The following is a 27,049-nucleotide window of genomic DNA, read 5'->3' as shown; positions in this document are numbered from 1 at the left end:
CATTCTGGGTAATATGGTGAATATCAACATTGCAGTAAAAAAGAAAAAAAAGAGTTTAACTGAATAAACGTAGGGCCAGTCCATTGTGTCAACTTTGTATTACAGAAATAATTTTGACTATAACTCCAGATGCTTAAATCTTATCTTCACAAAGTTTGGCAAGCTTTTTGTCAAGTGGGAAATTTCTTCCACTGCTTGCCTCCCATTCCTAGAGAAATTTCCCCACTCCTTCCCACTTGTTACTAAGGATACTTCCCTCACTCCTTCCCCCCGTTGCTAGGGAAATTTCCCCCACTGCTTGCTCCCCGTTGCTAGGGAAATTTTTTCCACTGTTGCTAATAACATTTCCCACAATTCTTCCCCCCGTGTCTAGGGATATTTCCCCCACTCGTTGCTCTTCGTTGCTAGTTACATTTTCCCCACTCCTTGTCCCCGTTGTAGGGACATTTCCCACACTCCTTCCCCCTGTTGCTAGGGTCATTTCCCTCACTCCTTCGCCCCACTGCTAGGGAAATTTCTCCCACTGCTTGCCCCCCGTTCCTAGGGAAATTTTTTCCACTGCTTGACACCCGTTGCTAGGGAAATTTCCCTCACTCTTTGACCCCGTTGCTAGAGAGATATCTTCCACTGCTCTCCCCCATTGCTATGGGAATTTCTTCCACTGCTTGCCCCCGATACTAGGGACATTTCCCCCATTATTTCTCTCTCGTTGATAAGCACATTTCCCCCACTTTTTCACCCTTGTTACTAGGGAAATTTACCCCATTGCTTGCTCCCTGTTGCTAGTAAAATTTCTTACAATGCTTGCCCCTCCATTGCTAGGGAAATTTCCCTAGTGCTTGTCCCCGTTGCTAGGGACATTTCCCTTACTCCTTCCCCCCGTTGCCAGTGAAATTTCCCCTACTTCTTTACCCTCGTTGCTAGGGGCATTTCCCCACTCCTTCACCCCGTTGCTAGGGAAATTTCTTCCATTCCTTGACACCGTTGCTAGAGAAATTTTATTCACTGCTTGCCCTCCATTACTAAGGACATTTCCCACACTCCTTCCCCTTATTGCTGAAGAAATTTCTTCCACTGCTTGCCCCCCCATTGCTAGGGAAATATCTTCCACTGCTTAACCCCCGTTGCAAGGGAAATTTCTCCCACTCCTTCACCTTCATTGCTAGGGAAAAATCTTCCACTGCTTGCTCCCCCGTTGCTAGGGACTTTTCCCAGTGCTTGCCCACCGTTGCTAGGGTAATTTCCCTAGTGCTTGCCCCCCTTTACTAGGGAAATTCGCCCACTGCTTGACCCCCGTTGCCTGGGAGATTTCCCCCACTCCTTCTCCCCATTGTTAATGAAATTTCCCCCGTTGTTAGTGAAATTTCCCCCACTTCTTTTCCGTCGTTGCTAGGGAAATTTCCTAAGTGCTTGCCCCGATTGCTAGGGAAATTTCTTCCACTGCATTCCACCCGTTGCTAAGAAAATTTCTTCCACGGCTTGTGCCCGTTTTTAGGGAAATTTCTTTTACTCCTTCCCCCATTGCTGGGGAAATTTCCTACAATTCTTGCCCCACGTTGCTAGGGACATTTCCCCCACTGCTAGTCCCCCATTGCTACGAACAATTCCATCACTCCTTCTCCTAGGTTGCTAGGAAAATTTTTTCCACTGCTTGACTCCGTTGCTAGGGACATTTCCGCCACTGCTTGCCCCGCGTTGCTAGGGACATTTCCCCCACTTCTTTACCCTTGTTGCTAGGGAAATTTCCCTAGAAACGGGGGCAAGCACTTGAGAAATTCTAGCAACAGGGGCTAGAAACATTTCTTCCACTGCTTGCCTCCTTGTTGCTAGGGGCATTTCCCTCACTGCTTGCCCCCATTGCTAGGAACATTTTCACCACTCCTTCCCCCCATTGCTAGGGACATTTTTCTACTCCTTCCCCCTGTTGCTAGGAATATTTCTTGACACTGTTGCTAGGAAAATTTTACCCATTCCATGTCCCCTTTTCTAGGGAAGTTCCCCCACTTCATTCCCCTTGTTGCTAGGGTTGTTTGCCCTACGTTGCTAGGGAAATTTCTTCCACTGCTTGCCCTCCGTTACTAAGGGCATTTCTCACACTCCTTTCCCCTGTTGCTATGGGCACTTTACCCACTCCTTCCCTCCTGTTGCAAGGAAAATTTCATCCATTGCTTGCCCCCCATTGCTAGGGAAATTTCTTCCACTGCTTGACCCTCGTTGCTAGGGACATTTCCCACATTCCTTTACCCCGTTGCTAGGGAAATTTCTTCCACTCTTTGCCCCTGTTGTTTGGGAAATTTCTTTCACTGCTTGCCCCCCGATACTAGGGACATTTCCCCCACTTTTCCACCCTTGTTGCTAGGGAAATTTACCCCATTGCTTGCTCCCCGTTGCTAGTTAAATTTCTTTCAATGTTTCCCCTCCGTTGCTAGGGAAATTTCCCTAGTGCTTACCCCCGTTACTATAGCTTTATATCAAACACAAAATATTTAAATAAAAATGTTGTTGAATAACTTATTGAAAAAATATGTCGAGGAATAAATATTTTTGCAAGTATAACATCATACAACATGAAATTATATTGTGTGTGTGTTATTATAACATTATATAACATTAAATTATATTCTGTGTGTGTGTGTTATTTTGTAATAAAGCCATATCGAGCTATCTGACATGTTCACTGATGACAATGAAAACCCTGATTTTATCCTTGTAATTCTGTAGTAAAGTGCTGTATCACCCCAGGTTTCCAAGAATTTCCAGGTATGTCAGTGTTTTTAAATATTTTAATCTAACCTAGACTGTGCTAAAGTATCTACTTAAATAGATGTTACAAACTTGGGACTTCCTAATAGAGCCACAAGTCTATTCATGTGTTATTACTGATATAGTCACCAATATGGTTGCCTTCAAACTTTACTCATCTTGGCTCTTTTATTGTAGATGATATTTAAGTCACATTGTGGGGATGCTTTCTCGGTAAACACAGATGAATTCCTTTGAGATGGACCAAAATTACCACGAGGTTTCAGAGATGTCACAGAAAATTAAAGTATATCTAAGGGTAAAAATGTAGTACTACTCAGTTACACAGTTCACCACATCACTCTAAATAACAAAACATCACTGGAAAACACAAGTTACAGCAAAATATACTTTGAACTTTAAATACGAACAATTAATGTGGACTTAAATCGAGAGGTGAAAATGTAAAAACATGTACAAATTACATGGTCAGCAATTAAGTAATAAAGATATTTCACGAGGAAAACATCAGTACTTATTAAAAACTAGATTTATTTTATATGTTAAATATCATGAGATCAGTTAAAATAATCTATGAAGTTTAAAAACATATTATATTCAATTTTTTACAAACTTATCACTGAGAAAGAGAATATGTTTTGGAATAAATTATCTATCACAAGTGTCAATGATGTCTTAGCTGTGTACAGTTTCAAAAATTAATGTTTTCATTCTTTATTGTACAAAAAATTACTTGAATAAATATCTCTTTAAATGATTCCTTTTTAGTGAATATTTGTTAGCGCTCGTAAAAAGTTTATCATATCATATTTTACTTCATCTTTCATTATATTTTAATTTTTTACATATATTTTTCTTTTATTCTTACCTATCAATCTAACTTGTAATGAGACATATCTAATATTTATACAATAAACAATATTTAACAGTTTTACAGACATTTCAGTTTGAATAGTTTGATCTAAAACAGCTTCGTTTTTTTTGTTTGTTTTTTTAAAGAATTTCCAACTCATAAATGAGACACCAAGACTGACATTCTAATGAACATTTGGCCTGGTTTTTGAATAAATTTGGTATTAATTGAAATGTCATATTTTGTTACTAGTTTTTGCCAAATGTTGGTCATTTTTCTGCTGATATCGGGAATATATGGTATGCAACAGTACACGGTTACATGATTTTTTGATTTGTAAGGTATATTTACTCTTGTTGGTTGATTTTCCTTTATGTCTAGGTGTGTGCGTATAATATTTAACTATGGTTTGTGGAGGAAACTTGTTGATGTTGATGAAGTATTGTTTTATTTTTCTAATTCATCATTAATTTTATCTGGTGAGCATATTTGGTTTCTTAGTGTGTTGAGTTTTTTGTTCTGTTTCATGTGCTGAGTCCCAAGGTATGTATAGTCCGGTATGGATGATTTTTCGGTGGATTTCTGTTTTAAATTGCGTGTCGGTTCTTGTAATTTTGAGTTTAAGAAATGATATTTGATTGCTTTCTTTCTGTTCACATGTGAAGTTAATGTTGGGATATATAGAGTTAATGTGATTAAAAAAATTGCGGTGTTGTGTGGATGTGAATCTCGCAATCGTGTTGTCTACATATCTGTACCAGTTTAGTGGCGGATGTAATGCTGTGTTCATTGCTTGTGTTTCAACTTGTGTCATAAAAATATTGGCTAGAATTGGTGATACTGGGTTGCCCATGCTTAGGCGATTTGTTTGTATATAGTTGTGGTTGTTGAACATGAAGTTTGTCTTCATTGTGGTGAATTCTATGAGGGTTGCTGGGAATGTCTATTGATGAGTTAGAGTCTCGAATACAGAGTTCTAAAGCTATCTTACAGGTTTCAGTGGTTGAGACTTCTGTAAAGAGGGATATAACATTGAAACTGGCCATTAAGGCTTTATGATTAAGTTGATTAAGATTAGACTTGAAATTAAGAGTCTTTGATGAATGAGTTGGCTGATGTTACATATTTGGAGAATGCCCATGCTTTGTATTTACCAAGATTGTAATTAAACAATTCATATGTGGATGTTATTGGTCATATTGGATGATCTGGTTTAAGAGGTTTGGGGATGCCGATTATTTGTGGTGTGTGTGAGTCGGTCTTGCGTAAGTAGGAATAAAGTTTTTGAAACTGTGTTGGCTTTTTCATTTTTAGTGGTAATTTGTTCAGTTGCATTTCACGTGTCTTTGTTGGGTTTGTGTGTATTGGTTTTAATTTGTTTTTTTCTCCGATAGGATGTTCTTTATTTTTTGGATGTATTCATTCATGTTCATTATGACTATAACGTTTCCTTTATCTGCTTTTAAAATTTTTATGTTTTTGTCTTGTTTTAAGTTTTTAATGGAATTAATGTCTCTTTTTGTAAGATTGTTTTTAGCTTTTTGTTGTGAAATTATGTTGATGGTTTAGTGAGAAAATTATTTGAAAAAATCGTTTAATATGTTGTTTTTAGGTGTTTTTGGAAAATATAAATTTTTAATTTTTTTGGGAAGTTTGGCTGTTGAAAGTCAATAAAATTGTAAGAGTTGTCTTTCTGTTGGTTGTTTTCTGAGGAAAGTATCACAAGTCTCCTCGCTAGGTCTTCTAAACATGTTTTAATTTCTAATGTTGGACCTTAGAACCAACCTAGAAAATAACCAACATTTGGCAAATACTAGTGGTAAAATATGACATTCTAGTTAATACCAAATTTATTCAAAAACCAAGCACAAATCTAAGTTCTATATTATGTAAAAACTACAATGACAAACACCACACCAATATTATTTATAAAATACAATGTGATAACTCCCACAACTTCTATATTGGAGAAACAAGTAGAAAAATGGAAACCACATTCAAAGAACACAAACAGTCACCTTCACACGTTTTCAAACACTGCAATTCAATCTTTGGCTTTCCTTCCATCCAACAGTTCCTCAACTGCAGAAGTAAAACCCAGGAATTTATTGTTCAACAGAACAGAATTATTATGATCAATTTCTAACTTTAAGTCAAATAGTGTTCTTTCTGCCTTTCTGATTGTCAATGTTAGTTGATATATCTTTTCCATGTAAATGTTTAAGCTCCTCCTGAAATCTTACTGTCATTCTCCACAGTCTACACTTTACCTGCCTCTTCTTTAATGAGGATAATCTCCAATTTACAAATTCTACACATAAATTGCACATCTTCATTACTAGCTTCCTTCAAAATACCTGCCAGTCCAAAGCTCCCAAATGAAATCCCGTCATTGTGCTCGTTACATCTGACAAACTTTGAACGCTTGTCTCCAAGTGTTAAATGTTGTATTGATACTTGCAGCCTTACAGTTATCAATACTAATTAGCATAATCTTTTGCTAACAGCTACTACTGAGCTTAACATTTAAGAATCAATTACATTATTTTTTTATCTCTACTCCTTCTTCACAATAACGTAATGAAGTTTAGCTATATAGAACTTTATAAATTAGTATAACTGTCAACATACGTGAGGTTAATAACAAAATATTTTAGTCTGATTTATAATCTACCTATTTTTATAGGCTGGATCTAAACTAGCGATCTTACTTGAAGTAATAAAGTTAATTCTTAAAACACCAAAAGATATTAAAACTTTTATAATAGGCTCGTTACAGTTACTTGAGTTCACTAATTTTTGCTGTAATAATAAAATACGAAGAGAAAAACAGTTTTAGTAAACTATATTTTAGATTATATTTACTTAATATAAAAATATATTTATCCTGTTCCACGATTTATCACAAGCTTATCTTTAACAAAGCCTAAAATACCGTTACAATGTTAAGCCTATTTAAAATTAAACCTTGTTGTAAAATCAACACATTTTAAGTTTAAATTGTTACCATCTTTCTTTTATTTACAAATCAGACTATATCTAGTTGTTATTTAACCCAAATGACTTCGAATTTTAATATCAAGATTAATAAACTCACAAATTTATAAGACCGACCACTCTCACCCTGCATCTCAAAACTCAGATTTGATGATGAGCCTTAACATCTAAATATATATATATATATTTGATAGCATTTAAACGACAAAAAGCAACCTGAGCGTTGAGAGAATTTTTGTTCAATCGGAAATTTAGAATGAACAGATTTAAATAATAACAAATGCAACGAAATGTACAAAATAACATTTGATACACACGTATTAGAAAAACTACTGTAAAGAAAGGCTCAAATATAAGAATAAACCATTAATATAATGATAAATATGAAATATTATTACTTCATCAGCTTTTGTGTCCTTTCCAACAATATAGTAAGCTACTTTAGAAATACTCAACAATATACACCGTATCTTAGGAACCAAACTATCACTACACTAAGTATCGAAGTCTCTGTGAAAAAAACAACTGCGGCGTATATTTCAAAATATTAATTTTACTAACATAATTACAAAGACTCTTTGGAAGATTTGAGTTGACATTATAATGATGTCTATTCTGGAGTGTTTAACTCATGTATTTGTGTTGCTTCTAATATGCTGTTGGAGGGATATCTTAATCTTGACTTTCTTTAGGGGTTTAATCGTAACATCAATAATGGCTTCTATATGCTATTTAATTAAAGTAATGATGGCTTCCAGTAGATGTAAGATCATGGAAGATATGAAAGATGCTTTAAAATATATGTCTAAAGAAATCTGTACGGATATCCTGATATATCTGATTATAGTTGAGATAGCTGACCTACGACGACTACATTACGTATCCATGATGAATATCGCAAGATACCTGATTAACGTAGTTGTGGTGGTTCTCCTAATCTGTTTAATTACCTCAGCCATGATAAATGCACTAAAACATTCAAATAATGTCTTTATAGTGGTTATCCTAAGTTGTTTCCTTAATATAATCCTGATGGTTCTCAGCAGATGTTTGACGAACATTGTCATGATAGCCGTATTAATATGTTTAACTTCATTATTCATATTGTTTTGATGCGTGTGACTAAAATTGGAATAATAGATATCGTGAGATACTTACCTGAAAAGGTGATGATCAGTATCTTAGAGAAACTGATTAAAGTAATAATAATGACTACACTCGATTTATAATAAAAAAAATACATGATAGCTGTCCCATATATCTCATTTTACGTAGTAATTAAGGTTAAAATTTTTTTTTTTAATTTAATACGGGAATGATGATTAGTGATGTCGATAAACACCCACGTGTAGAGAAATATATATGCAAAAACTGCTCGTTTGGGTTGAGAAATTATTTTACATGAAAGAGCGAACAACGTTTCGACCTTCCTCGATCATCGTCAGGTTCACAAAGAAAGAGGTAAGTGACCGGAAGCTGACCACATGTTTGGATAGGGTTGTGCAACTGAGTGTCGGAATGTAGAGGGCGGTGTTAGATGTTTGAATATATAATTTTATTTATTTTATTATATTAATATAGCTATAAAGGCATTCCTTTATATTGGTTTATTTTGGGTTTAAGTTGTTGTATAAGTAAGGCTTCTTTAATTTTGCGTTTGTTTATGTTTGTTTCTTTATTTAGTATTTGAGTGTTTTCTATGGTTATGTTGTGTTTATTTGACTTGCAGTGTTCGAAAACATGTGAAGGTGAATTTTTATGTCCTTTGAATCTGATTCCCATTTTTCTACTTGTTTCTCCAATATAGAAGTCGTGGCAGTTATCACATTGTATTTTATAAATAATGTTGGTGTGGTGTTTGTCAGTGTAGTTTTTACATGGTATAGACCTCAGTTTTGTGCCTGGTTTTTGAATAACTTTGGTATTAACTGGAATGTCATATTTCGTTACTAGTTTTTGCCAAATGTTGGTTATTTTTCTGCTGATGTCAGGAATATATGGTATGCAGCAGTATATGGTTCAGTGATTTTTTGATTCGTGAGATATATTTACTTTTGTTGATTTTGCTTTTTGTCTAGGTGTGTGCGTGAAATGTTTTCTACGGTTTGTGGAGGAAACTTATTGATGTTGATGAAGTATTGTTTCATTTTGTCTAATTCATAGTTAATTTTATCTGGTGAGCATAGTTTTATGGCTGTGTCTATTTGGTTTCTTGATAGTTGATGGTTTTGTGAGACAATTCTTTGAAAAATCGTTTAAGATGTTGTTTTTGGTGTTTCTGGAAAATATAAATTTTAATTTTACCTGGGAAGTTTGGCTCTTGGATGTCAATAAAATTATCTAAGTTGTCTTCTATCTGTTGGTTGTTTCCTTGTTTTTGTTTTCTGTAGAAAGTATCACAAGTCTCCTGGCAAGATCTTCTAAACATGTTTTGATTTCTATAGTTGAAATGTACCTAGGTGCTATTATGAAGTTGAGTCCTTTGGGACTCAGCACATGAAACAAAACAAAAACTCAACATACTAAGAAACCAAATAAACACAGCCATAAAACTATGCTCACCAGATAAAATTAACTATGAATTAGACAAAATAAAACAATACTTCATCAACATCAATAAGTTTCCTCCACAAGCCGTAGAAAACATTACACGCACACACCTAGACAGAAAGCAAAATCAACCAACAAAAGTAAACATATCTCACGAATCAAAAAATCACGAAACCATATACTGCTGCATACCATATATTCCTGACATCAGCAGAAAAATAACCAACATTTGGCAAAAACTATCAACGAAATATGACATTCCAGTTGATAACAAATATATTCAAAAAACCAGGCACAAAACTGAGGTCTATACTATGTAAAAACTACACTGACAAACACCACACCAACATTATTTATAAAATACAATGTGATAACTGCCACGACTTCTATATTGGAGAAACAAGTAGAAAAATGGGAATCAGATTCAAAGGACATAAAAATTCACCTTCACATGTTTTCGAACACTGCAAGTCAAATAAACACAACATAACCATAGAAAACACTCAAATACTAAATAAAGAAACAAACATAAACAAACGCAAAATTAAAGAAGCCTTACTTATACAACAACTTAAACCCAAAATAAACCAATATAAAGGAATGCCTTTATAGCTATATTAATATAATAAAATAAATAAAATTATATATTCAAACATCTAACACCGCCCTCTACATTCCGACACTCAGTTGCACAACCCTATCCAAACATGTGGTCAGCTTCCGGTCACTTACCTCTTTCTTTGTGAACCTGACGATGACCGAAGAAGGTCGAAACGTTGTCCGCTCTTCCATGTAAAATATTTTCTCAACCCAATCGAGCCATTTTTGCACATGTAGTTATGATGATTGGTACGATAAAAAAAAAAATCGTATATAGAGAATATAAATTGTTTGATAATTATCAAAATTTTTGTAATGTAATCAGTCAAGTAGACTAGTATATGGGAGTAACATATTAAGAAAACTCTAGTGTTTAGTAAACATAAAAGATATCACACACGGTAAAGAACAACATGGAAATGAAATCCAAAGAGCTATTGAAGTGAGTGTAAAATCTTCCAAATAAACAATTTATTCATGTCTTATCTGAATGAGGTTAAACGTTTTATAAACTTAAGAAACACCGAGATAAATTAATTCAGTCAGTATTTATTAGACGATTAGGTGTGACAGCATTATTACAGCTAATTATGTGATTGATAGTTGTACAGAAATATTTGTTCATGCTGATTACTGAATAAAGAAATAGAAGTGAGTGAGTACAAGTGAATTTGTAACAAAATGTTACATAACAACTATGCATTTTAAAAAATTATAAATAATTTAATTATGGGTTCAAAGCCAGGGTGTTTTTTTAAAGTAATTATGACAATAAAAGTACTTTTTTTGCGTTTATTTCTTTTGTATGCAGTAAGATTTTTACAGCTTCTTTGAAGGGAAGAGAAAAATCTGAAGGAATATTACGTGTTTAAGTACAAATTATTCAAAGAATAGTCAATGAACTCCGATGCATGGAGGATGTTGGATGAGCGGTTAAGCTTATGCTAACAGTAATATTTAGCTGAGTTAAGAAAACTACAACACATAACCACGATTTTGTGTGAAGATATCTAAAAAGGAGAAAACTGACAGAACCATAATGTGTAATATTTATAATGAAGATTACACTGAAACCAGAAAATAACCAGTATAGTGATTATTTTTATCACAGTTATTAGGGTGATAACCGTGATTTACTTTAACCATTGACTTGTGAAATACTCGCAATCACTGTAGAGCACGTGGCAAAATACCAAATGACAATTACTGTATCTTTGGTTTTAATAATTTAGAAACAAAATTTATGGTATATTGATAATGATACAAAATACAGTTAAATTTGAACTCAACATCAAAGTAAACTATCATTAACTGATTCTTACTTGGTCCTAGTTATTTAAGAGATTGTGATATAAGCAAAATAGTTTTGTTGTAGAGAATGGTTTTAGTTTTAAGAAAGGAGGTTTTAGGGTTGTTTAAGAGTTCTTCTGGTTTATATGAATTTTACTTCAAAGGTTTTCATCGTTTCTTTGTATTAGTTTCTTGTCAAAAAAACACCTTGGATGTGATAAAATGAAATCAAAACTGGCGACTAAAGTGTTAGCTACACTTAAAGCGTTGATAAGAATTTTACAGCAAATATCCATTCACTGGTGAGCCAGTTTCTGTTCAGTTTAGAGTATTATGATGAATAAAACAACAACAACAAAACATCAATGCGTAGCTTATTTAACTGAATATTTAATGTACATTCTTATCAATACTGTCAGTGTAGCTACCAGTTTGGCCTTCAGTTTTTATTTTATTCTTTCAAGCTAAGTTAAAAGACTTGATAGTTATTTTAGGTTTATCAGAAAACCGGAGGTTCTCAAAATGAATGATTTTGTATTCGCCCCTTTTCTGGCTTTCAGTAATTTTGATGGGTTTATGGTTGTTTCTCTGATAAGTTGATTTGTCGTGGTTCAGGCGTGAAGAAAACTATAAAGGTGATCTTGATGGTGATTTGACAAGGGTGTTTTAAAACTTTCTGCCTGAAATCGATAAACCGATCACGAGCAGCAGATCCAAACAGCAGAGACCCGTCTCATGTAGACCAGCGCATCACGTCCCAAAGAAGACACAAAGCCAGAACTTGAGTTTATTGCATCACAAAGGTCAGTTACATATTACAATTTCACATACAATTATATGCATGGTAATTAACTTTATACTTAACAGAAATTTACAACATATTTTGTTTATAGAGTTCATAGATACAAAACATAAATTATAAAATTACTAAACATTGAATATATTGGTAAAATAGAGAACATAACCTCACATTGAATAATATAAACAAGATACACATGATTATTAATGAATATATTTGGTCCATTGTTTCTTATGGCCATTAAACTGATAAAAGAGGGGGTAGAGCCACAAGGTAAAACTCTCAAGTTGGTTGTTTTAGTGAGTGCTTGTTTTGTGACTAATGTGATTTAAGGGAGGAAAAACTTGGTCCATGAGGCGGCGGGTGTTTGTGCAACATTGAATAGGTTATTTCGGGTTTTGGTCTTATTTTAGTATAATGACGTTGAATTTTTGTTTTCTATAAGTAAGAGCCGATTGTATAGACGTGAATTCGGTAGGCAATTCAGTACTGCTTTTAGTTGGGTAGACTCAAGTGGCACAGCGCAATGTCTGCGAACTTACAATGGCAGAAACTATAGTGGGCAAAGCACAGATAACCCCTCGTGTAGCTTTGTATTTAATAACAAACAACAACCCAAGCCAAGTTTTACAAAGATGTGAGGCATGTTGTATGTTACTGGACATTCGTATTCCACAACAGATTTTATATAGGCATTTTATATTATCATTATCGAAACCCGGTTTTAGCGTTGTAAGTCAGCAAACATACCGCTGAGACACTGGGGATAAAGGTAAATAGACAAAACACTGCAATTTTAATACATACTGTTTTATAATAGAAAAGGTAGATTGACAAAATACTGCACTTTCTTGAATGTTCTGTTTTATAACACAAAAGGTAGATAGACAAAATACCACACTTACTTGAATGTTCTGTTTTATGATACAAAAGGTAGATAAACAAAATACCGCACTTTCTTGAAAAGTTAGCTAGACATAGTATTGCATTTTCCTGGAATGTCATTTTTATAATACAGAAATATAAATAGAATACTACACTTCTCTCAAAAATATTGTATTCTGTAATTTTGAATAATTTTGGCTTCTTTTAACTACGAAAGAAAATTACATTAATTAACAAACGAATATATACTGACCAAATAGGAAAGGAATTCGAGTTAATTTTTTTTATTCTTTATAGCAGGGGCGTAGATATTTTACACCCAATGGGGTGTGGTATAATTTTTTCAACCACTTACGTGGATTCTTCAATTTACAAATTGTTAATCTCTGATTACGTGAACCTGAAAGCTGTAAACATGTAGTCACAGAGTAATCTTGTTGCCACGATACTTGCATGTATACTTTTGGCCTACTGACTGATACCTACGAACTATCGCTTAGATGGAAAAGCTTAGAAGCACGCCTATGTTGAAGATGTACATTTCGGCTACTGAAAAAGCCTACGTCTAGGCCTAATTATGTAATTCGATTGGTAAGAACACGAGAATCACAAGAACAAACACACAATTTGTAGGCCTGTGACACAATAAAACAATTCAACAAACCAAACTGTAGGGGGTGATGATTGTATGCAATATACCCCCAACTAAAATGAAGGGGAGATGTATACCCTCCATCCACACCCAGGATCTACGCCGCTGTTCCATAGTTTACAATATCACAGTGAATCCGGTAAGGTTAAGTTTTATTGGTTTTTTGCACAGATGTACGAAGACAGACCACGATATCTACAATACTAAAGTCTGTAACATCCATTTAGAGGGAAGGTAGCTGTCTTCACCCACTGCCAACTTTGGCTACTCTTCACCAATGAATAATGGGATTGGCCATCACATTATAACGCCCCACGGCTGAAAGGGCAAGCATGTTTAGTGTGACATGGATTCAAACGCATGACCCTCGATTATGAGTTGAGTGCCTTAACCACCTGGTCATGCAGGTTCTCTTTTTTTTTTTTGAAGTATAATATTGTTCATAGTAAATGTGCTGGAAAAAAAATGACCATTTTTTTAAAATTATGTTGTTTTAAAACCTTACAAATAAAAAAAAGATAGTTTATTTTAAAGCAAAAATATCATATTAAAGAATGAACGAGATTACACTCATATTCGGTTTTAGATTCTGACCCAAGTTTTAAAACAGAAAATACATGGATTTCACTCCAGGTGAAAGAGCATGATGTTCATATATATTTTTTTGTTATGAGAATTGTATGGTTACACAAAACCATGTAACATAACGCAGTAAGATTATTTCACTTTTATTCTGTAAAAATGTATTTTAAGTGTGGTACAATCTACATTATTCCAACAGGCAAACAAATAATTATCAAATTATTCTTCAATTTATCAACAATTAATCAGTGGTGACGAGAAAACCCACTAGGGAAGAAAATATATATGTAAAACTGGTTTGGGTTGAGGAAAAAAAAAGTTCAAACCCAGCAGTTTTACATATATATTTTTATCAATAATTAATTTATTATTTGTGTATGAGAAAAATAAGGAAAAGATGGAAAGTATATTTTACATCTTAAAACTTTTCTCCCCTTCTATACATGTACCAGTGTATGTTGTTTTTATTTCTTTATAGAGCTACATGTGTACAAGTGTATAATGTTTTTATTTCTATAGAGCTACATAAAATTCAGTGTATGTTGTTTTATTTCTTATAGAGCTACATGTACCAGTGTATGTTGTTTTATTTCATAGAGCTACATGTACCAGTGTATGTTGTTTATTTATTTTATAGATACGAGCCTACCAGTGTATGTTTTTTTTTTATAGAGCTACATACAAAATCAATGTATGTTGTTTTATTTTGTAGAACTATATGCACCAGTAAATATGTTGTTTTTTTAATTCTTATAGAGCCACATAAAAACTAAAGTGATATGTTGTTTTTTATTCTAGATAGAGCTACACAAAAATTAGAGCACATACAAAATGTTGTTTTTATTTTCATGTTATTTATTTAATTCCAGCCACATGCACCATGTTGTTTTTATTTAAAAATTATGTGTTATTTATTTTTATAGCTACATGTAACCAGTATGTTGTTGTTTTATTTTATAGAGCTACACAAAATTCAGTGTATGTTGTTTTATTTAATTCTTATAGAGTTACATAAAAACAGTGTATGTTATAAATATTATTTATTATAGAGAACCATGTAAAATTCAATCATAATTCGAATTTATCTTATAGAGCCAAGTACATAAAACCAGTGTATGTTGGCTATTTATTCCTTATAGAAGCTACATGTAAAATTCAGTGTGTATTTTGTTTTATTCTGTATAGAGTTGACATAAAACCCAGGTGTATATTGTATTTATTTTAGAAAAATTAGTGAGAAAGAGTTTTATTTCTTAAGAGCAAAATTAGTGGGAGAAAAAAAGTTAATACTTAGTGTATGAGTTTTAGTATATTCTTTAGTAGAAAAGAGAGAACCCCTCATAGAAGGAAACGGCCGTTGTTTTATTTTTACAGATACATAAAAATACCAGTGTATGTTTTATTTATTTTTTTATAGAGCTACATAAAACCAGTGTATGCTTGTTTTATTACCTTATAGAACTAACATGTACCAATGTATGTTGTTGTTTTATCTTGTAGAGCTACATAAAATTCAGTGTATTTGTTTTTTTATTTCTTATACAAAATTGCAGTGTATGTTGTTTTTTATTTCTTATAGAGCTACATGTACCAGTGTATGTTGTTTTTATTTCTTATAGAGCTACATAAAATTAGTGTATGTTGTTTTTATTTTGTAGAGCTACATAAAAAGTGTATGTTGTTTTTATTTTTTATAGAGCTACATTTGCCAGTATGTTATTTTATTTTATAGATTACATGTACCAATGTATAAGTTATTTTTTTTATTTCTTATAGAACTATATAATGTACCAGTGTATGTTATTGCTTTTATTTCTTATAGAGCTACAATGCACCAGTGTATGTTGTTTTTTATTTTATAGAGCTACATGCACCAGAATGTATGTTATTTTTTATCTTATAGAGCCACATACACCAAAGTATGTTGTTTATTTATTTCTTATAGAGCTACATAAAACCAGTGTATGTTGTTTTATTTATTTTACAGAGTTACATAAAAAACCAGTGTATGTTGTATTATTAATTCCATAGAGCTCACTAAAATTCAGTGTAGCATGTATGTTGTTTTATTCTTATAGAACTACATGCACCAGTGTGTATGTTGTTTTTTATTTCTTATAGAGCTCACATGTGCACCAGCAGTATGTTTGTTTTATCTTTATAGAGCTCACACATGCAAACCAGTGTGTTGTTGTTATTTTTATAGAACTTACATGCACCAGTGTATGTTGTTTTTATTTTATATAGAGCTACACAAAACCAGTGTATGTTGTTTTTATTTCTTATAGAGCTACACAAAAAACAGGCAAGTGTATGTTGTTGATTATTTATTTCACAGAGTTACATGCAACCAGTAGCTGTTGTTTTTTATTTCTTATAGAGCTCACATGCACCAGTGTATGTTGTTTTTTATTTCTTATAGAGCTACATAAAATTAAAGTGTATGTTGTTTTATTATCTTATAGAGCTACATAAAACCAGTGTATTGTTGTTTTTTTATTTCTTAGAGTTACACAAAAAATTCAGTGTAAGTTGTTTTTATTTTATAGAGCTACATGTACCAGTGTATGTTGTTTTTATTCTTATAGAGCTACATTGCACCAGTGTATGTTGTTTTTTATTTCTTTAGAGCTACATAATTGACCAGTGTATGTTGTTTTTATTCTTATAGAGCCACATGTTCATTAAGTTTGTATGTTACTTTTTCTCCTTATTTGTTTTATAACAAAATTGCATCATGAAATGTATTTTACTATTTCATTGCCACTGTACTGATACAAAATTATAAAATATCTAATTTGTTGTTTTTTTATTATACAGCCACATGTGCACCAGTGTATGTTGTTTTTATTTCTTATAGAGCTACATAAACCAGTATAGTGTTGTTTTATTTATTTCACAGAGTTACGTACCAGTGTATGTTGTTTTTTATTTCTTTATAGAGTTACATGTACCAGTGTATGTTGTTTATTAATCTTACCAGAGTTTTACATACTAATGTACCAGTGTATGTTGTTTTTTTATTTCTTATAGAGCTACATAAAATTCAGTGTATGTTGTTTTTTATTTCTATAGAGCTACACAAATTTTCAGTGTATGTTGTTTTTTTATTTCTTATAGAGCTACATTATAGTGTATGTTGTTTTATTTCTTATAGGAACTACATAAACCAGTGTATGTTGTTTTATTTCTTATAGGAGCTACATTGCACCAGTGTATGTTGTTTTTATTTCTTATAGAGCTACATGCAAACCAGTGTATGTTGTTTTTATTTCTTATAGAGCTTACAGTATGTTGTTTTTTATTTTCTTATAGTGCTACAAAACCAGTGTATGTTGTTTTATATTTTATAGAGACTACATAATACCAGTGTATGTTGTTTTTATTTCTTATAAAGAGCTACATGTACCAGTGTATGTTGTTTTTATTTCTTATAGAGCTACATGTAATACCAGTGTATGTTGTTTTTTATTTCTTATAGAGCTACATGTACCAGTGTATGTTGTTTTATTTCTTTTTATTTACATGTAATGTTAGTGTATGTTTGTTAGTTTCTTATAGAGGTTCACATGTACCAGTGTATGTTGTTTTTTATTTCTTATAGAGCTACATGTACCAGTGTATGTTGTTTTTTATTTCTTACTAGGACTACATGTACCAGTGTATGTTGTTTTTATTTCTTATAAGAGCTACATGTACCAGTGTATGTTGTTTTTTTCTTTATAGAACCTACATGTACCAGTGTATGTTGTTTTTTTATTCTCATAGAGCTACATAGTACCAGTGTATGTTGTTTTTTTATTTTTATAGAGCTACATAAAAACCAGTGTATGTTGTTTTTTATTTCTTATAGAACTACATGTACCAGTGTATGTTGCTTTTTTATTTTATAGCCTGCAATAAACCAGTGTATGTTGTTTTATTTTTATAGAGCTACATGTAACCAGTGTATGTTGTTTTATTTATTTCTTACAGAGTTACATGTACCAGTGTATGTTGTTTTTATTTCTTATAGAGCTACATGTACCAGTGTATGTTGTTTTTTATTTCTTATAGAGCTACATGTACCAGTGTATGTTGTTTTTTATTTCTATAGATACATGTAAAACCAGTATATGTTGTTTTTATTTTTTAGAGCTACATGTACCAGTGTATGTTGTTTTTTATTTCTTATAGAGCTATACATGTACCAGTGTATGTTACTTTTCTCCTTATTTGTTTTTATAAACAAAATGTATCAATGCGAAATGTATTTTATTATTTCATGTTTACTGTATCGATACATGTACCAGTAAATATTATTTCCAATTTCGTTTTTTTATTATACAGCTAAATGTACCAGTGGATATTATTTTTTTAATTTTTTTTTATTTGTACAGCTACATATACCAGTACATGAGCTTCCACTAAGTTTTAATATCTCTAACTTCTACTAAGTTTTATTATCTAACACACACTGAGAACTTATACTAAGTTTTAATATCTAACACACACTGAGAACTTCTATACTAAGTTTTAATATCTAACACACACTGAGAGAACTTATACTAAGTTTTAATATCTAACACACACTGAGAACTTCTACTAAGTTTTAATATCTAACACACACTGAGAACTTCTACTAAGTTTTAATATCTAATACACACTGAGAACTTTACTAAGTTTTAATATCTAACTGCCTTTTTGGGCATCAACAAAGTTTTAATATCTAACAGTAATTAAGGGTATATATTAAGTTTTAATATTTGGTCAGCACAAAAGATGCTAGCTTGTTACGATTTTTTAAAAGAAAATAAAGCATTTAGACAACATGAAAGATAGAACTTTACATTTTATATTTTTAAAAGAATAGAAAATGCCACATCACGTTATCAGTGTTAAAGTATTTACATACAAAATATATTTAACACAAATACAAGTCAAACACTATCAAATGGAAGGTTTATTAAATCAGTTGCTAGCCCCCGTTGCTAGGGACATTTCCCCCACCTTTCCCCGTTGCTAGGGAAATTTCTTCCACTGCCTGACACCGTTGCTAGGGACATTTCCCCCCTTGCCTCCTTGCTAGAGACACCCGTTGCTACAGGACATTTTACCCACTCCTTCCCCTCGTTGCTATGGAAATTTCCCCACTTCTTGCCCACCGTTGCTAGGGACTTTCCCCAGTGCTTGCCCCGATGAGAGGAGAAACTTTTAAAACTGCTTGTCCCCCGTTGCTAATGGCATTTCCCCCACTCCTTCCCCCCGTTGCTATGGACATTTACCCCACTTTTTCACCCTTATTGCTTAGGAAATTTACCCACTGCTACCCCTGTTGCTAGAGAAATTTCCGCCATCCTTCCCCCCTGTTCCTGGGAAATTTCTTCCACTTCTTGCCCCACGTTGCTGGGGACATTTCCCCCGATGCTAGGAACATTTCTCCCCGTTGCTAGAGAGCAGTGGTTGGAATGAGTCATGCTGCATTAAATGTTCCTAGCAACGGTCATTTCCCCACTCCTTCCCCCATTGCTTGGAAAATTTCCCACTGTTTGCCACCCCCCGTTGCTTGGGAAATTTATTTCCACTGCTTGCCCCTCGTTGCTCGGGAGATTCCTTCCATTGCTTGCCCCGTTGCTATGGACATTTTCCCCATTGTCCTCCTCCCCCCATTGCTAGAGACATTTTACCCACTACTTCCCCTGTTGCTGGGGATATTTCCTCAGTCGTTGCCCTCCGTTGCTGGGTACATTTTCCACGTTCCCCCACCGTTTCTTAGAGCTTGCCCCACGTTGCAGGGAAGTTTCCACTGCTTGCCCCCCTGTTGCTAGGGACATTCCCCGATGCTATGAACATTATCCCCTTCTTTCCCCTTGTTGCTAGGGTTATTTTCCCCACTTCTTATCCCTTCCCCGTTGCTAAGGAGATTTCCATTACTGCTTGCTGCTTGTCCCCCGTTGATGGGAAATTTCTGCCACTCCTGCCATTTCCCGTTGCTTATAGGGACATTTCTCCAGTCATTCCCCTGTTGCTGGGGAAACTTCTTCCACTTCTTGCCCCACGTTGCTAGGGAAATTTCCCCAGTGCTTGCCCCTGGTTGCTAAAGACATTTCCCACACTGCTTGCCCCGTTGCTAGGGACATTTCCCCCACTCCCTTACCCCGTTGCTTTAGAAATTTCTTCCACTGCTTGCCCTTCGTTGCTAGGAAAATTTCTTCCACTGCTTGCCCCCCGTTGATAGAGAAATTTTCCCCGTTCCTGGGCTACTTCCCCACTGCTTGTCCCTCGTTGCTAAGGAAAGTTCTTCCACTGCTCGTCCCCGTTGCTAGAATATTTCTGCACACTCCTTCCTACAAGTTTTGTACAAGTAAAATCAGTTGTGTTACTAAAATGTTTGTACTAAAATTATTTCTGTGAGATGCAGAAATCTGTCTGATTCAGATCTATGAGGAGTTGGAGAATGAAGTGATTTTGAGGTGAAGAATTTAAAATACATCTGTATATTGCAACTTTCCAAATGCATATATAAATTTTTTCAGTATCCTATATATTGTGTATGGTATTTTCTTTAATACGAACTATTGCAAAATTAGTAATACACAGTAATGCAAGTTAATAACTTGACATCAAATTCATAATACCATGTGTCATGGCATTCTATACAAGGTTGTGGCATACACACTCTCATTACTAGTAATATTTTTCTAATGTGCAGTTCAATCCACATAATGATGATGAATTAATTTATTTATTCAGTAACATTTGCAACAGGCTACATTCACTGGTAGGCCTACCTTGACAAATAGCATTTCAACAGAAACTTTTAAATTAATGTTACTTGTAGAGTTTCCTCTAATCAACTGATAATAAATGTAATAAAGTTGCAAACTCACTTACTAATTTTATAAGTAAACTTCAGATGATTAGACTTGATATGTAAGCGTATCATATATTTTCTACCTGCTTTTTTAATAATGTAGAAATTTTAAAAGCATTTCATCTGTTTAATTTCCATGCTGTTTTAGCATAAATACATGACCCGGAAAACCTTTAAGTTAGCCGTTTTTTTGTTCTTTATAGCAGAATTCTTATTTGACTAAGAGGATGTTGTGGTTTACATCACTTAAGTGTAACAAGGGTAAATAATACAATGCTCATTATTGGAACAGTAGATGATGTTCTTTATGTTACAGCCAGTGCATATTATCATAGAAAAACAACCACATGTCCCCAATAATCCCATTTTGTGACATTCACTCACCTACATGCTCTATTGATTTAAAAGTTAATGGTAGTAACTTTTTACAGGTCCAACAGTGGCACAGAGGTGTGTCTGCAGACTCACACCACCAGAAACTGGGTTTTGATACACATGGTGGGCAGATAGCCCATTGTATAGCTTTGTGCTTAATTCCAAACAATTAGTTAATCAATCTTTATACAGTTCCATTGGAAGATGGATTAAGGGCTGTTCTGTTGGCCATTTTGATTTCAAAGTGTTTACAGCTTCCTATAAGCAAGGCTAATTTAGCATTCTATATGTTACTTCAAAACAAATTCACTAATGAGTTTCTTTGCTAGTTTTTGCTGCCTAGTTAGGAATTATAATGCATGCTTATGATAATTTGGTGAAATAGTCTATCAAAACCATAGTGTATTTATTCCCACTGTTTACTTTGTGGCCAATGTCTAAACCCATCAACAGAAGCTCTCTCAAAAAGATTCTCAGCACCCATTCCAGTAGAAGTGTTCTTTACTTTCTCTAGTGTTTTCTCAACACTTAATTGTCCAGCATATCAAAAGTTATGGAAATAGCAGAGAGCTAAAGTCGGCCTTATTTTATAGTGGGATATTTTCATTCACGACATAACAACACCTCTTTTAGGTAAAATAATTTCCACTATGTCAGTAAATCTTTTTTTTGGGCTGTATGGAATGACTGTTTGCCATAAGAGGTTTTTTTTGCACTGTTATTGACTCATTGGATAATTTATTTCAAACTTGTATCTTTTACCTATAAGCCTTCCAGTTAAGCATTAGATCACACTCGTTTTTTATCATTTTGGATATTCCAATTTGGCTATATTATGTTGTACTTTACATCAATCATCTTTACTGTCTCATGATTCCCCATTTTCACAGTGTTTATGTTATTCATTACTAAATAGTTTATAGAATAATTACCAGTGTTTTTATGGTACTGTTCATGGTGATGCACAAAATTAAAGAGTACTCCTTGTGTATCTGGAGCCATCTTGCTATCTGACTTTCTGGTTACAAACCTTTACCAGCTTCTTCAATGTTGCATGATCTGTCTGTAGTGCAAACGTTTGTCCAAGTAGATAATAATAAAAAACGACTTACAGCTCAAACAATACTTGGTAATGTTCTCTGTACTTAACTTTTTTTCTTCGGTATTCATTTTGGTAAAATAGAGAACCACGTGCTATTTTCCATGTTGTATTTTTGAGATCAGTTCCAAGAGTTGGGTCTGCCGTCTTCTTAAGTTTGCTAAATGCTTGTTTACAACCAGCAACCCAACAAATATTATTTGATTTTCAAGTAATAGGTGTAGAGAACATACTGTATCAAACTTTGGTATGGTTGTTGTTAAATACAAGGTACACAACGAGCTCTCTGAGCTATGTTCATCTCAGATATCAAAAACTGGTTGTTTTTTTTTGTTGTTTTTTTAAAGTTATAAGGCTTCAGACGTTCTGTTAAGCCACTGGGGATGCTATGTGTCAAAGAATAACTTTACATGAATGATGTTAATAAAAGCATACATAATCTATAAAAAAGTCTTGCATCATGTAGGTTCCTAATATTGGTTGTTTCTAAAGAGATTCAGTCTGGAATGGGTCTGTAGATACTACTTCTCTGATGGTTATGTTGATAATTCATCTAATGGTAAAACAATTCACACTTATTGAGATTCAGTTTAAAGTTTCCTTTCTTCAAATGATCAAAAACTTTCCTCAGCCAATCATAAGAATAATCAAGTCGACCGATGTGTGATTATATCATTCAAGTAGATTAGTACGGTGTTAAAGTGGTTCAGAGGAGAGCACAATCCATTAATCATTAAAATGTAGCAGGTGAATTATGTAATCCAAATAGTAACACAATGAACTGTTACAGTTCATTTCCTCTTTCTTCTCTGAACTTAATTTGCTGACTTGCACTTGCCAATATCCAGTTTTAAGATCCAATGTTCAAAACCATTTTAATCCAGATAAAGCACTTAAAGTAAATTTAATCCTTCATAGCAAGGAGACATTCTTCATTCTAACTTATTTTGCTTTTAATTATTCACAAAGTATCTTGTAGATCAACCAGTTTTCTTCACAACTACAATAGTTGTTATCCATTGAATGATCATTGGTTCTATTACTCCTTTCTTTGTATCTTCTATCTCTTTGAATGTCTTAACCTGTTTTACAAGTGGAAATCTTGTAGTTAATTAACATATTGGAACTGCATTTCCAGTGTAAATCTTATAAGAAGTTTCCATTGTTCAGGTTAAGTCATAAGGTACAGTTCAAAATGTATCTTGATATTCTGTGAGCAAATCATATAAAATGTGGTATGAAACAATTATAAGACCTCCACACCTCTTGTGAGGCAGTAAGCTTTTGTTTTGTGGGGATTTAACATCTGATTTATTTCTACATCTTGTTTTAAAGGTGACAACTTCTGATTTTCTTTGGTGTGGAATAGTATACTGCCTTCACATCTTGGAATATCCCTTTTCACATCTGTTGTATTTATGGTAATAATGGTGACCCATTTATTCATACAAGAGATTTTACCACTGATGGGGTGTTTTGTTCTAGCTTCTTTCAGTAAAGGTAGCTTCCAACTTTCTTGTCAGGACAGCATCCTGCCGAGATTCTTAGCAATAAACTTAAGAGCTTATGGACTGTTCTTTTCGTTGTTTTATAATGAATTTATCATCTCATTTGAACTTTACCCTGTAGTTTAGTTAATCCCAGTTTTTTCTGTATGTGGTTAATTCTTTATTGTTCCTTTGACCTAGTTTGGTTGAACCTCTTCCTTATAGTGCTACTTCCCTGATTTTCTAAAAGCTATTGATTCCTCAGAGTCCAGCTGTAATAGTCCTGTTTCCCACATTTATAACAACCTCTCTTTTCTGAACTCTCATGGAATGCGTTTTATTCCATACAAACCTTTGTCTGCAATTCTTAGCAATATGTCCTTTCAAGTTACCTTTGAAATTTCTTATTGTCTTACAATTAATTCTTGTACTCTATAACTAGTTGTACAGCTTATAACTTCAGTTCTTCTATACTATTGTAAGGGGGAATTAATATTTAAATACTATTAGATATGATGATCCTATAACTTCTAGAAGGTGCCTTTAGTTGTTTGTCTGTGACTTTAATGAATTAAAATTCTATCACAAACTGGATAGCTTCTTTTAAAAACCTACACCTACTTTGCTGTAGTCTGATTCTCATAGCATGTTATGGAATATATAAATTTGTCATGTGCCAACAAAATCATTATTTTACTTGGAGCTTTCCAGTAAGATAATTTTGTATGCCTTTACATCGTATATTTGCAAGTTTGCTCCAAAACTTTGATTTGATTGCTTAATATAATTAAACTGTAATTTTAAATGAGCAGTAAGATTAACTGCTTGTTCTTCACTATTCCACCCATTCACTCTGGAAAGTATTTCAAACTGATCCTGATATGTCTCTCATGGTATCTTTTAATCATAGTTCATTGATCTCTCATTTGAGTGATGTTGATAAAATTGCCAAACAAATTATAGTACTAGGTTTAGCAGTAACATAGCTAGAGTAGTCCAGAAAGGTCCAGCAGTTACAGATGGTATAGCAGTGATTGCAGTAACGGGTATAGACCAAATAGTCTGTCCAATTCCATATTGTATAATAAATGACATTTTAGGTTGGAGTTCTTCACCTTTACCAGTAAAAGGTATGGTTGTATGGTTTGATCTCTATTTACTAATTCATCTTCTGAATATTTTAATTTTTCATTGATATCTTTTTCTACTTGGTTGATCTTGCTATTAGAAATTTTCTGTACATCATAAATGTGTTTTGTACACCACTGAAGTTTTTTGCATTTCTTCAGTATTGTTGTTACAGCTTTTTTGTACTTCTTCAATTTATAATCCCTCTATACAACTAATAGTTTCATATATCTCATCTACAGTCATGTTCAGTTTAAGTTTTAATTGCCCAATAAACATTTTGTCTCTTCAACTTATGTTTCTTTCTTTTAGTTCAGACTTTTTCTCTTTCTTCTTGATCTCCTTTCAATTTTCTTTTTCTTGATCTTTGGTTAAGGTTCTAGCTTCTTGTGCTTGTTTTCCTTTTCCTTGTTTCATCATCTATTGAACAATGTGATCTCACTTTGTGCTCCGTTATCATTTTAAGTTTAGTCAAAGTCCTGTAATATTTTCACAAAAATTGTGGCTTTATTAGACAAGGAACAGCACCTTTATTAGAGAGAATCTTCCTTTTGTACAGAGGTAGACCTTGATGTAAACTCTTGAAATTTAAATCTCGTAAGACTAAGGAACATTGAGCGATCCGTTTTGTTTATTGTGTGGTAATATATAACGGTGAATCCGTTGTACGTTACCAAAAAAAAAAATTAATTTATTTCTTTAATAACGTTTCCTGTAGGTTACGTCCATTGGCAGGCCTAATTTCATTAGTAAAATTTCAACCGAAACTAATGATCGCCTTACTTGCTTGTAAACATATTTGCAAAATTTTCTCGATGATCGATCTAAAACAAAAATTAACTCACTGACTGGCTTTCTAACTGAATTACAACGAATATACACAATATAAATCCCTGTCTGAAGCCCTGAACTAAATAAAAATGCATTTTATTTCGACTAATTAATCAATTCAATCACTCATATTAGTGTTTTTATACAATCCACTTTTCCCTATACTTTAAAGCTGACCCTGCATGGCCAGGTGGTTGAGGCACTCGAGTCGTAATTCGAGGGTCGCGGGTTCGAATCCCCTTCACACCAAACATGCTCGCTCTTTCAGCCGTGGGGGCGTTATAATGTGACGGTCAGTCTCACTATTCGTTGGTAAAAGAGTAGCCTAAGAATTGAAGGTGGGTGGTGATGACTAGCTGCCTTCCCTCTAGTCTTACACTGCAAAATTAGGGACGGCTAGCACAGATAGCCCTCGAGTAGCTTTGTGCGAAATTCCAAAACAAACAATTCTCCGCAATGCAGTTGTAACGTTTTTTTAAGCATTCAGTCCAGAATTTAATTTTGATATGAATATACATATATGTTACATAAAATTAGAAGTTAAAAGTTGAGTAAGAGTCAAAATTTCAATCACAACTTCAGGTGTCTCTTGGGAAACAAACATCGTTGAGCCAGTTCTTAAAATGTAGATGTGTATATCCATTCATTAGCAATGTTTGGGGCCAGAAAGAAGATCAAGATAGATTTGTGTGAGTGAGGATAAGTACCTATTGGGAATAAATTTTCAGTGTAGGAAAATGTTAATGTTTCCTTTTCTCCTCTCTTTATTGGAATTATTAGTAATACTGTCTTTAAAAAAATCTTATTGGAACATGCAAAAAAAATTTATATTACTATGTTACTATTTAAAGAGTGTCTAGTGTGTGAACAAGCAAAATAGCCAGTAACTTCTATTGACCCCAGATTTGAGAATTTAAAATGAATTAGACTTCTTAGTCCAGGTGTGTGTTGTTTTTAAGCAAAATGGATAATTGCCTATCTTCTTACACAAGTTAAAAAAAAAAAAGATTGATTAATATTTGGTGTGACCAGCAAGATGTTTTTCCACATTGATTTTATGATATGAGGAAAATGATAAAGTGCAGTTTTTCTCTGTACAACACAATTGTTAAAATATCTCTTAATATTTAACAAACAGAGGTACATATTTTTTCCACCTATCTATTTTAACACTTATCTGCTTGAAACTACATGTCTGAATCATCCATTCTCTTGCTATATATATTTGGTCAATCTTTCTTCATAAACCCTATATTATATAAATTATTATTTAACTGCAAATTTAAAGATGATATTTGTAAGGAA

General features: G+C 33.4%; 1 protein-coding gene across 1 annotated transcript in view; it reads left to right on the top strand.

The window, feature by feature from the left end:
• The first annotated feature begins 2,725 nt into the window (after positions 1–2,725).
• Positions 2,726–27,049, top strand: part of LOC143257450 (uncharacterized) — an 87,797-nt gene continuing 63,473 nt past the window's right edge. The window contains exon 1 of the mRNA XM_076516144.1: positions 2,726–2,760. The gene's annotated coding sequence lies outside the window, so the exon portion shown is untranslated. The remainder of the gene's footprint in view (positions 2,761–27,049) is intronic.

This window comes from Tachypleus tridentatus, chromosome 7 (genome assembly GCF_004210375.1).
Source record: "Tachypleus tridentatus isolate NWPU-2018 chromosome 7, ASM421037v1, whole genome shotgun sequence".
Lineage (NCBI taxonomy): Eukaryota > Metazoa > Arthropoda > Merostomata > Xiphosura > Limulidae > Tachypleus > Tachypleus tridentatus.
Note: the sequence above shows the minus strand (reverse complement) of the source record. Positions and strands in the feature narration are given on the sequence as shown.